Source organism: Lissotriton helveticus, chromosome 8, assembly GCF_964261635.1.
Source record: "Lissotriton helveticus chromosome 8, aLisHel1.1, whole genome shotgun sequence".
Taxonomy (NCBI): domain Eukaryota; kingdom Metazoa; phylum Chordata; class Amphibia; order Caudata; family Salamandridae; genus Lissotriton; species Lissotriton helveticus.
This window is the reverse complement of record NC_136069.1, coordinates 1,212,992,193-1,213,004,851: the sequence shown is the minus strand read 5'-3', so window position 1 is coordinate 1,213,004,851 and position 12,659 is coordinate 1,212,992,193. Positions and strand designations below refer to the sequence as shown.

General features: G+C 38.1%; 1 long non-coding RNA gene across 1 annotated transcript in view; it reads right to left on the bottom strand.

Moving 5' to 3' along the window:
- The window catches only part of LOC144771931 (uncharacterized), a 52,544-nt gene that overhangs the window by 37,136 nt on the left and 2,749 nt on the right, over nt 1–12,659 (bottom strand). The window contains exon 2 of the long non-coding RNA XR_013599552.1: nt 3,693–3,757. This is a non-coding gene — a long non-coding RNA (uncharacterized LOC144771931). The remainder of the gene's footprint in view (nt 1–3,692; nt 3,758–12,659) is intronic.

Sequence of the window (12,659 nt, the reverse complement as noted above, 5' to 3'; positions counted from 1 at the left end):
CTTTTCTTTAAGAAAACTGCCTCCAATCAATCAATCAGCCAGTCGGGATTTATATTGCGCGGCTGATAACCTGATAGCCTATCAACACGCTTCCAATGTATTTTAATTTTGATACTCGTTTGAGTAAACACTTGTGTGCCATTGATTTTTTTACATTATTTCCTCCTGTATGGAGTTGGTGAAGAGTTTGTAAATAAAGGTCATTAACATTGGAAAAAAAAGAAAAACCCCTTTTCGGATAGGTGTCCACATACCACGGTTGACAGGATTCAGATATTTTGTGATTGGGATACCATTTGAATATATGGACAAGGAGATGTTATGTGAGGGAACCATATATCATCCTCCAGTTACCTACATGAAATGTTAATTTTTGATAAAATATAATGTTATGAAAATCTGGAGACAGAAATATCAGAACTTAAATATTGTGACACAAATGTAATTGACAGGAATATCCCCCTAAATCTGAAGGACACTGTTATCTTGCGAGGCTCAAAGGGGCTGACCCAGAAAAAACAGTGACTAAAAAGGGCAATACCAAAGTCCCTGAAAAAAATGAAGGCACAGGAAATGTATTATAGCCTAGTATGGAATAGTAGCTCCAGCACAAAATCTAAAATGGCGCGTAATTCATAATTTATGGCAAGAGCTTAACCATAGCTCCGATTCCTACCATTCTCACTCAATTAAACTATATACCCACCATATAGTATTTTCAACATTATACATTTACAGGCATATTTTACCAACATACAAAGTATAAAATACCATATATTACATCTGTAGTAAGTAGACACTAATCCATAAACGTATTCTGTCTCTCACTCACATTACACTTGAACCTTCTGCAAGCGATGATGCAAGAGGAAGATAAACCAATAACAAGATTAGTTAATCACTCAGCCCTACCATACACTCACCATGCCCTATATCCAACGCCATATATGCTTGCACGCATGCAACACTACACAACATAACGTACATTATATATCAAACAAACATGATGATTGGGTTTTGGTCTCATACACATTCAATAGGGAATCTTTTTTTACTTTACTTACACAATTATTTTGGCTTTGAAAGTGCAAGTGGTGATGAAAATCTGATTATCTGGGGTGAAACAAAGGGTGCAGTAAATTCCATTGCATCAGTCACACTTACCCGACAAGTGTGTCTTATAAAATGGAGGGACGTGGTTCTGGCAAGGGACATGTATCAGGTCCGCTGAATGGGCAGTTCCTTTTAAAACCTTCCTCATCACACATTTCTGTGATTGGTAGACATTCCCTACGCAAAAAGTATTTCTCTTCTTCTCCCCTCCATGACTTTTGATCCATTTGGCAGACTCAAGATTTGTATTTTGAATTCCTTTTCTGTTAGGTTTGGGGCAAATTGTTCAAAGGGGTAGGGAGTGGGGGAGGAGGGTACATAAATGGCATTTTCCATGAAGCGTGGTGGCAACTGCAGATGGGCGTTTACGTCTTTGTAATATATATTTTGTAGCCACATGATGAATGGTATACAGCCAAAGCTTTTGCCAAGTGGCCAAAAATAGCAAATGATGTAAACTGGCAACAACAAATAAATAGGTTTGGTGATAGGTATCTATTGTGCGATCGGCTAAAATTCATGCAACACGAAAACAGGAGGGTTGGAGCGTACTAGGCTGTGCCCGAGAAGGGTGAGATACACAAATGTATACCCTTATATCTTTTTTTTTAGAGTTATACTTTATAATTCTTCTAAGCTGGCAGAAAAACCGCAGTAAAAATGAATGGTTCCGAAATGTTCAAGGAAACCTAAATCAAACTTATTTGGGAAAAGTGTGTTTTTGGCTTTCATGTTTGTACAAAACCCTAGGCAAAAGATACAAGGAATCTCTAGAGTTGTTTAATTTTTTTTAGAATGGCGCTTATCTGGTTTTAAACTTTATTTATTAAACCAACTATTTGAGTCAGGCTTCAGCTAAATACTTTATTCAAGTGTTTGGTAGAATTCCAAATATACTATTTGATAAACCCCAGTACAAAAATAAACGAATGCATAATGCTTTAGAGCAGATTATGTTTGATAAGCTTAACATAACATTATGACTACTTTGCTGCTCCTTCAAATATCAATCAGGGATTTGTGGAAGGCACTAATCACCCACAGGGGTCTCAAGGCGATGGGGAGGGGGGGGGGGGATACGCGCAGCTTCGTCTCATCCAAAGAGCCAGGTCTTGAGACTCTCCCTGAAGGCCTGCAGTGTGGGGATATGTCTGATGCTGAGAGGGAGGTGGTTTCAGGTCTTGGCAATACCAACTAGAAGAGTGGTTCTTAACTTTGAGAGATCTGTCGACCCTCACTGAATCACTATTGGAAGACTTAGCAATTTCCACGATTTGAGTCTCAAAATAATACACTAAAATGTAGAAACTGTTATGCCTCAAACAAATACACAAATTATGAAGTATTTTGTTTAGTTCACCAACAAAAACTATGCGAAAATCAAAATGGTATTTTTATCTTATTGGGAATGTGGAGCTTTTCAAAATGTAAGTATAAGTCTAAAAGGTGAAGTGACTGTAGCCTTCCACTTGGTCCTTTTTATTCCTAGCCTGTGTTGTCTTTTTGTCCATGCATACCAGTTGTCCATACTGGAACCAGTATGCTGCATTTGTACAGCTCCCCCAAATCAAGATAAGGGTACTAACTTAGGCCCAGATTTACTAAGATTTGACGCAGTGCAATACAGCAAAACAACTTGCTGCGCTGCAAACAAATGGAGAGAGCAGGAATGTGCCATGTCAATTAAGAAATACCGCTTTCCTGCTGTCTCTCTGCGTTAGCACACACATTATAGCACAGGCCCAGGCACCCTTGCGCCATTGGTGGAAGGGTGCCTGCATTACAAGCAAGTTTGTTTTGTGCAAGAAGGGACCCCTCCTGCAAAAAAACAACCTTCAGAGGCATTTTCAACTTTCTACATGTGCTGCAGAGTGCAGCACACAGACAGAGGAAAGAATGAGGAAAAATAAAGATATTTCCCCTAGCTAGGCCTAGCATTTTGAGGCATTTCCAGTCTTACTAGTCTTAGTAAATCTGGGAATATGCCAAAATCCATGAGCAGCTTAGTGATAAACTTGCGCACTTCACCCACGGCACGCCTCCCCATTGTTGAGTAATGAAAGGGAGCCACTTTTGCTGCGTTGCGTTACTCCACATTCACTAAGCCACACAACGTGGTTCTGCATGGCTTAGTAAATCTGACTTAAACCCTTGCATTGCCCTACGCCACCTTGCAGTATACAATGGCAACGCAAGGACATCTGGCTCTTAATTTTTAACTTCCAGTGTCAAATTTAATCTCCCTCATGTAGTATTTTAAAACTTTCAACTTTGAATTTTTCTTTTAATACATAAATATTTTATTAATTTAGTAATAATATAACATTTTCGAAACAGTTGTGGATCCCTGAGTAGGTGTAGCAGAGTCCCTAGGTTCGCTGACAACCGGTTAAGAGTCAATGAATTAGATCATTGTGGAGGCTGTGAGCTGTCCTTCTACACTCTTTCTGACTTTTTTACGCTATACTTCTGACTGAATCTCATAGCTTTAGTAGAATGCAGCAAATTATCCTCCGACTGAAAAAGTGAGTTCTGCAGATGTGCACTGCTCACTCAACTTTGCTTGAAGTTTAACTTACCAATGGAACCAGCTAAGCACAGGCCGACGAGTACAATCCACATCATGTCAGTAGTTTTCAGCTGCCTGAAAAAAATGGTATAAATAAAAACAATAATGGACACAACAGCAGAATATCATAGATATATAGGAGCGTTTGCCTGGCAGCATTTTAAATAAATGCTGCTGGTACAGGGCAAAGATGACAGGTGGCTACACTCCCAGAAGCCTGGGGCCCACAGCACCTCAGGGTGTGTTGAGCCCTGTATTATGCCCCTGCGCTCAGTTACTCACACATTGAAAGAGAAAACCTGTGGGCTCTGAAGTTGTATGTACAATATGTCACAAATATAGTGCCTATGTACGTGATTCCAGTTGGTCACTGGAACCATCCCTGGGGGAACTCCTGATTCTCCTCTCGATAAACAAGAGGATTCCCACACAATTTTGTTGATAGAATCTCAATGTTTATTCTTTGTGGTAATTTTTCAAAAAAAGTTTATTTGGATTCATTATATAATCCATGGGTAAGGCATTATTATTTTCAATTCATATCCAATGCATTTCGGGCAAATACATAGCCCTTCATCAGGGAATAATACAGTTGAGAAAAAATTTAATGAAAAATATAACTTGTACAAATTCCTTATATCATATTTACATTCTCTTACTTAACAGTTGGTTGTATTACAATATGTTTTATCACCTGATATCCCTTGTGACTAAACATGTTAGAGGTGACTGAAATGAAAAGAGAGAAATTGTTTCGTCAAAAAACTCACATGCCTGTCCTTGACCGTAGCCGTTATGTGCTAAAAATAAATGTAAGAAACAAAAGATGAGTATCTGTCTCGTGTTCGCATTTAGTCCCTAAGAAGTTATGGTTTCTGTTATAGTGCCATGGTTTACTAACCTGTCGCGCATTGTTGGATAACTTCTTTTTAGCTGTTAACCCGGAGTTTCTTCTGCATGAAGACGCCACTCGGGAGAGTGTTCGCCATTGTATTTTCTGGTTAAAGGTTAGTTGCGGTCACGTGGTGTATTGCAACTGAAAAAAGACTATGTCCTGTGTGTTAGGCACCCTCGGGAGAGAAGTTATAATGCGACCGTGTTAATTTTATCAAAATTATTATCGTTCTGTTGAAAAGACGAAAAGTAGATAATTCCTAGAAGGCTGTGGGAATATTTCATGAATTTAGTCAAAAAATTGGAAAGAATGTAGAAATTGAAAAGTGAAAGTGGTGGGATCTAACCCACTGTTAGGTGAATGCAATCAATGTGTACTTTAGTGTGATGAGCTATCTGCTAGTGTGAGTTACAACGATAGATACACATATGATATAAGTAAATCATATATTCATAACTGTCACAGTTGTACCAATTGGTACCATTGGAGCTAATTTATAGATAACATGAAAATTCGATCCTGTCGTTAAGTCCGTTGGGTTTTTGTGTACATAATTTGTATATCCAAAAATTTCTCTCTGTAGAAGGTATTTGGTATTGTCCCTTCCTTCTATTTTCTTGACACTTTCCAAGATCAGAAATTTAAGTTGTGAGATATTGTTCTTCTCTTCCATAAAGTGTACTGTTACTGTGGATTTGACATTGTTGAGTCGAATGTTGGACTTATGTTCTGTTATTCTGATTTTTATGCGGCGTTCTGTTTTCCCAATGTACATTTTGCCACATGGGCATTTCAACGCATATATAACATTTGATGTGTCACATGTTGCATTCACTCTTAATTTAATTTCGTAACCCTTCATGGGATGGTTGATTTTGTTGCCCTTTATGATGTTGTTGCAGTGACCACAGTTTTGTGCCCTTGAAGGTTTCTGATGTTTGAGCCTGTGGTTGAATCATTTCACCCAAATTCCTTGTTCTGGTAAAGGCAAATAGGGGAGGTTGTTTAAAGCAGTTGTTAAAGTCTGGTTCTAAGGTTACCATACGCCAATGTTTGAATATGGTCTTCTTAAATTTCTTGCTTGATGTAGAAAATTTAGATATTGCCACTATTCTTGTTTGCTCTTTTTTATTGCTGGGTTGTAGCAGTGTTCTCCTATTTATTTGTGTGAGTTTAGATTTCGATTCCTTTATGGTTTGTTCAGGGTACCCTCTTTGTTTGAATTTGTTTCCCATTTCTAGTATTCTTTGTTCCAACTTGGTTCCTTCAGATGTGATCATTTTTACTCTTGCCATCTGGGAGAATGGTAAATATTTCTTAAGATTGTGTTCATGAAAGCTGGTATAATGCAACATGTTATTTCGATCAGTATTTTTCACAAACAGATCAGTTTCAAGTCCTGTATTCGTGAGAGTGACTCCGACATCTAGAAATGTAACTGTTGTCTTTAACGTTTCCCATGTTAGTTGAATTCTCTCATCGATGTTGTTGAAATCTGTCAAGGCTAGTTGTAAGTCTTCCATTGAGCTTTTCCAAATTATGAATATATCATCGCTAAATCTAATGAAAAGTTTCAAGTTATCTCGCCATCTGGTTTTGGAAAGTATGAGTATTTCTTCATAGTATTTCATGAATAAATTAGCATATACAGGTGCTGCTGAATTGCCCATGGCGGTGCCCACGAGTTGCTGGTACCATGTATCTTTGTGTCTGAAATAGCTCTGATAAAGAGTAAAAATCATCAGTTCCATCAGAAAGGTTTGAAAAGCAATATCCAGGTCTGTATTGACTAGGGCTCTTTCAATGGCCTCAATGCCTAGAGAATGAGGTATGGTTGTGTATAGGGAACACACATCTGCTGTACATAATATCAATTGTTCTTCAGGTTCAATGACAACCGTTTCCAATTTTAGAAGGAAGTCTGTTGTATCCTTTATGTAGTTTTCCATATTCTTGACCGATGGTTGTAGGTATTTGTCTAATAGTTGACCTATTGGTTCATGTAAGCTACCCCTGGTAGATACTATTGGTCGTAGTGGAGGATTGGTTACATTTTTGTGAATTTTGGGAACCATATGTAGGGTTGGACTTTTTGGATTATCCTTTGTGAGAAATGTTTTTGTTTTGTCATTGATGATGCCCATGTCATACGCTTTCTCAACGATGGTGTTGAGACTCTGCATGAATTCACTGGTAGGATTGTTATCCAGTCTCATATATATGTTGGTGTCCATGACATGTTCATGTACTTTATCTTCATACATAGTATGATTCATTATTACTATGGCACCACCTTTATCCGCTGTTGTGCATACGATTTCCTCATTAGTGGATAATTTCCTCAGAGTGTTTAAGTCTTTCTGTGTGATGTTCTTAGTGCCACGTTGGTGATGTCTAATCTTACTAAGATCCTGTTTAACCATTTTTTCAAAGATATCTATTGTTTTGTGGCTTATGGGTGCTTGAAAGGAACTTGGTGGTCTTAGTCCTTGTAGTTGATCTACTTCTTGTGATGTAGGCCTCGGTAGTACATTGTCAAAGAAATGTCATAGGCGGATTTTTCTCATTAATTTAAAAAGACTGACTTCCAGCTCTAAGTTATCTGTGTTGTGTGTAGGCACAAATGATGTTCCTCTTTGTAATAGTTGTTTCTCATGATTGTTTTGTGAGTAATTACTGATGTTTATAACTAGTTGGTCTTCACTGTCTTCTTCTTGTCCTTGTTGACACTTGAAGCGCTCCTCGTGGTCGGTGGTTCCTTCTCCTTCTCTCTTTCTTTTTCTTTTATTTTGTCCTCGCCTGGGTCACCTTTTTGTGATTGACCTTGTTCTAAAAAAGGACTTTGCTCCGTTTGTGCACTCGCAGTTGGTTGTTCAGCCTGGTCAAGATCCGATCTTATAGTCGATTGCGGCCCACTAGTAGTTGGTCGTTCCATTTGTTTCGTTGGTTGTGGTGCTTGTCTGGTTCTTTGTGACATATCACTGTCTGATGATGAGGTTTCAGTGTGAGATGTATATGATTTGTTTGCTCGTTTGCGGGCATACACCTCTGCCCAGGTGTATACCTCTCCGAGACGGTAATCAAGGGTATCTCTCTTGTATTTACGATTTTTTCTTTCGTTAATGTCCTTGGTGTGTTTATCCATTTGGTTTTGTATTTCTTCTAAGGTTTTGGTTAATTCCTCTTTGGACATTAGACCAGATAATTCAGTAGATACTTCCGATATTTCCTTAGTGAGTTCTTCTAAAATTTCTGATAACTCTTCTATGATTAGAAGGATGAGATCCAGCGAGCACTTATTTAATATTTCGTACCATCTTTCTTGAAATGTCTTTGAGTTTTTGCACAAGGACGGTTTGAGAGCAATTCTTAGGCCCCGTGGTATACGCAGATTTCGGTGGTATTTTATTAATGTGCTGGCGTGCATTTGTTGATAAATTTTTCTTTTGAATAGATAGATCAATTGTCTTATACTTTGCTCCTTGGTACGTGTATTGGATTCCTGTGAGAGTTCCTCCCTAATTAGAGCATAAATCCTGTCCGCCTCATCAGGTTTGAATGCAAATGTGGAGGCTCTGGCATCCGTACTTTTTGAAATTTCGTCGTAATTGCTCATGTTGTTTGTAATGCGTGCTATCCGTCTTATTTTGAGGTTTCTTTGGTTTGCAATACTTTTGTTTAGACGGGTGCACAGCTGGTATTGTCTTTGAATGCTTTACGATTTTTTAGATTCACCACAGGTGGCGTTATTACCCCTAAAACGCCGCTAAAAATGATTATGTACGTGATTCCAGTGGGTCACTGGAACCATCCCTGGGGAAACTCCTGATTCTCCTCTCTATGAACAAGAGGATTCCCACACAATTTTGTTGATAGAATCTCAATGTTTATTCTTTGTGGTAATTTTTCAAAAAAAGTTCATTTGGTTTCATTATATAATCCATGGGTAAGGCATTATTATTTTCAATTCATATCCAATGCATTTCGGGCAAATACATAGACCTTCCTCAGGGAATAATACTGTTGAGAAAAAATTAAATGAGAAATATAACTTGTACAAATTCCTTATATCATATTTCCATTCTCTTACTTAATAGTTGGTTGTATTACAATATGTTTTATCACCTGATATCCCTTGTGACTAAACATGTTAGAGGTGACTGAAATGAAAAGAGAGAAATTGTTTCGTCAAAAAACTCACATGCCTGTCCTTGACCCTAGCCGTTATGTGCTAAAAATAAATGTAAGAAACAAAAGATGAGTATCTGTCTCGTGTTCGCATTTAGTCCCTAAGAAGTTATGGTTTCTGTTATAGTGCCATGGTTTACTAACCTGTCGCGCATTGTTGGATAACTTCTTTTTAGCTGTTAACCCGGAGTTTCTTCTGCATGAAGACGCCACTCGGGAGAGTGTTCGCCATTGTATTTTCCGGTTAAAGGTTAGTTGCGGTCACGTGGTGTATTGCAACTGAAAAAAGACTATGTCCTGTGTGTTAGGCACACTCGGGAGAGAAGTTATAATGCACCTGTGTTAATTTTATCATGGGCGTTGAAATGCCCATGTGGCAAAATGTACATTGGGAAAACAGAACGCCGCATAAAAATCAGAATAACAGAACATAAGTCCAATATTCGACTCAACAATGTCTAATCCACAGTTGCAGTACACTTCATGGAAGAGAAGCACAATATCTCACAACTTAAATTTCTGATCTTGGAAAGTGTCAAGAAAATAGAAGGAAGGGACAATACCAAATACCTTCTACAGAGAGAAAACTTTTGGATATACAAATTATGTACTCAAAAACCCAACGGACTTAACGACAGGATCGAAGTTTCATGGTATCTATAAATTAGCTCCAATGGTACCAATTGGTACAACTGTGACAGATATGAATATATGATTTACTTATATCATATGTGTATCTATTGTTTTAACTCACACTAGCAGATAGCTCATCACACTAAAGCACACATTGATTGCATTCACCTAACAGTGGGTTCGATCCCACCACTTTTACTTTTCAATTTCTACATTCTTTTCAATTTTTTGACTAAATTCATGAAATATTCCCACAGCCTTCTAGGAATTATCTACTTTTCGTCTTTTCAACAGAATGAGATTAATTTTGATAAAATTAACACGGGCGCATTATAACTTCTCTCCCGAGTGTGCCTAACACACAGGACATAGTCTTTTTTCAGTTGCAATACACCACGTGACCGCAACTAACCTTTAACCGGAAAATACAATGGCGAACACTCTCCCGAGTGGCGTCTTCACGCAGAAGAAACTCCGGGTTAACAGCTAAAAAGAAGTTATCCAACAATGCGCGACAGGTTAGTAAACCATGGCACTATAACAGAAACCATAACTTCTTAGGGACTAAAAGCGAACACGAGACAGATACTCATCTTTTGTTTCTTACATTTATTTTTAGCACATAACGGCTACGGTCAAGGACAGGCATGTGAGTTTTTTGACGAAACAATTTCTCTCTTTTCATTTCAGTCACCTCTAACATGTTTAGTCACAAGGGATATCAGGTGATAAAACATATTGTAATACAACCAACTATTAAGTAAGAGAATGGAAATATGATATAAGGAATTTGTACAAGTTATATTTTTCATTTAATTTTTTCTCAACAGTATTATTCCCTGATGAAGAGCTATGTATTTGCCCAAAATGCATTGGATATGAATTGAAAATAATAATGCCTTACCCATGGATAATATAATGAATCCAAATGAACTTTTTTTGAAAAATTACCACAAAGAATAAACATTGAGATTCTATCAACAAAATTGTGTTGGAATCCTCTTGTTCATAGAGAGGAGAATCAGGAGTTCCCCCAGGGATGGTTCCAGTGACCCACTGGAATCACGTACATAATCATTTATAGCGGCGTTTTAGGGGTAATAACGCCACCTGTGGTGAACCTAAAAAATTATAAAACATCCAAAGACAATACCAGCTGTGCACCCGTCTAAACAAAAGTATTACAAACCAAAGAAACCTCAAAATAAGACGGATAGCACGCATTACAAACAACTTGAGCAATTACGACGAAATTTCAAAAAGTACGGATGCCAGAGCCTCCACATTTGCATTCAAACCTGATGAGGCGGAGAGGATTTATGCTCTAATTAGGGAGGAACTCTCACAGGAATCCAATACACGTACCAAGGAGCAAAGTATAAGACAATTGATCTATCTATTCAAAAGAAAAATTTATCAACAAATGCACGCCAGCATATTAATAAAATACCACCGAAATCTGCGTATACCACGGGGCCTAAGAATTGCTCTCAAACCGTCCTTGTGCAAAAACTCAAAGACATTTCAAGAAAGATGGTACGAAATATTAAATAAGTGCTCGCTGGATCTCATCCTTCTAATCATAGAAGAGTTATCAGAAATTTTAGAAGAACTCACTAAGGAAATATCGGAAGTATCTACTGAATTTTCTGGTCTAATGTCCAAAGAGGAATTAACCAAAACCTTAGAAGAAATACAAAACCAAATGGATAAACACACCAAGGGCATTAACGAAAGAAAAAATCGCAAATACAAGAGAGATACCCTTGATTACCGTCTCGGAGAGGTATACACCTGGGCAGAGGTGTATGCCCGCAAACGAGCAAACAAATCATATACATCTCACACTGAAACCTCATCATCAGACAGTGATATGTCACAAAGAACCAGACAAGCACCACAACCAACGAAACAAATGGAACGACCAACTACTAGTGGGCCGCAATCGACTATAAGATCGGATCTTGACCAGGCTGAACAACCAACTGCGAGAGCACAAACGGAGCAAAGTCCTTTTTTAGAACAAGGTAAATCACAAAAAGGCGACCCAGGCGAGGACAAAATAAAAGAAAAAGAAAGAGAGAAGGAGAAGGAACCACCGACCACGAGGAGCGCTTCAAGTGTCAACAAGGACAAGAAGAAGACAGTGAAGACCAACTAGTTATAAACATCAGTAATTACTCACTAAACAATCATGAGAAACAACTATTACAAAGAGGAACATCATTCGTGCCTACACACAACACAGATAACTTAGAGCTGGAAGTCAGTCTATTTAAATTAATGAGAAAAATCCGCCTACGACATTTCTTTGACAATGTACTACCGAGGCCTACATCACAAGAAGTAGATCAACTACAAGGACTAAGACCACCAAGTTCCTTTCAAGCACCCATAAGCCACAAAACAATAGATATCTTTGAAAAAATGGTTAAACAGGATCTTAGTAAGATTAGACATCACCAACGTGGCACTAAGAACATCACACAGAAAGACTTAAACACTCTGAGGAAATTATCCACTAATGAGGAAATCGTATGCACAAAAGCGGATAAAGGTGGTGCCATAGTAATAATGAATCGTACTATGTATGAAGATAAAGTACATGAACATGTCATGGACACCAACATATATATGAGACTGGATAACAATCCTACCAGTGAATTCATGCAGAGTCTCAACACCATCGTTGAGAAAGCGTATGACATGGGCATCATCAATGACAAAACAAAAACATTTCTCATAAAGGATAATCCAAAAAGTCCAACCCTACATATGGTTCCCAAGGTTCACAAAAATGTAACCAATCCTCCACTACGACCAATAGTATCTACCAGGGGTAGCTTACATGAACCAATAGGTCAACTATTAGACAAATACCTACAACCATCGGTCAAGAATATGGAAACCTACATAAAGGATACAACAGACTTCCTTCTAAAATTTGAAACGGTTGTCATTGAACCTGAAGAACAATTGATATTATGTACAGCAGATGTGTGTTCCCTATACACAACCATACCTCATTCTCTAGGCATTGAGGCCATCGAAAGAGCCCTAGTTAATACAGACCTGGATATTGCTTTTCAAACCTTTCTGATGGAACTGATGATTTTTACTCTTTATTAGAGCTATTTCAGACACAAAGACACATGGTACCAGCAACACGTGGGCACCGCCATGGGCAATTCAGCAGCACCAGTATATTCTAATTTATTCATGAAATACTATGAAGAAATACACATACTTTCCAAAACCAGA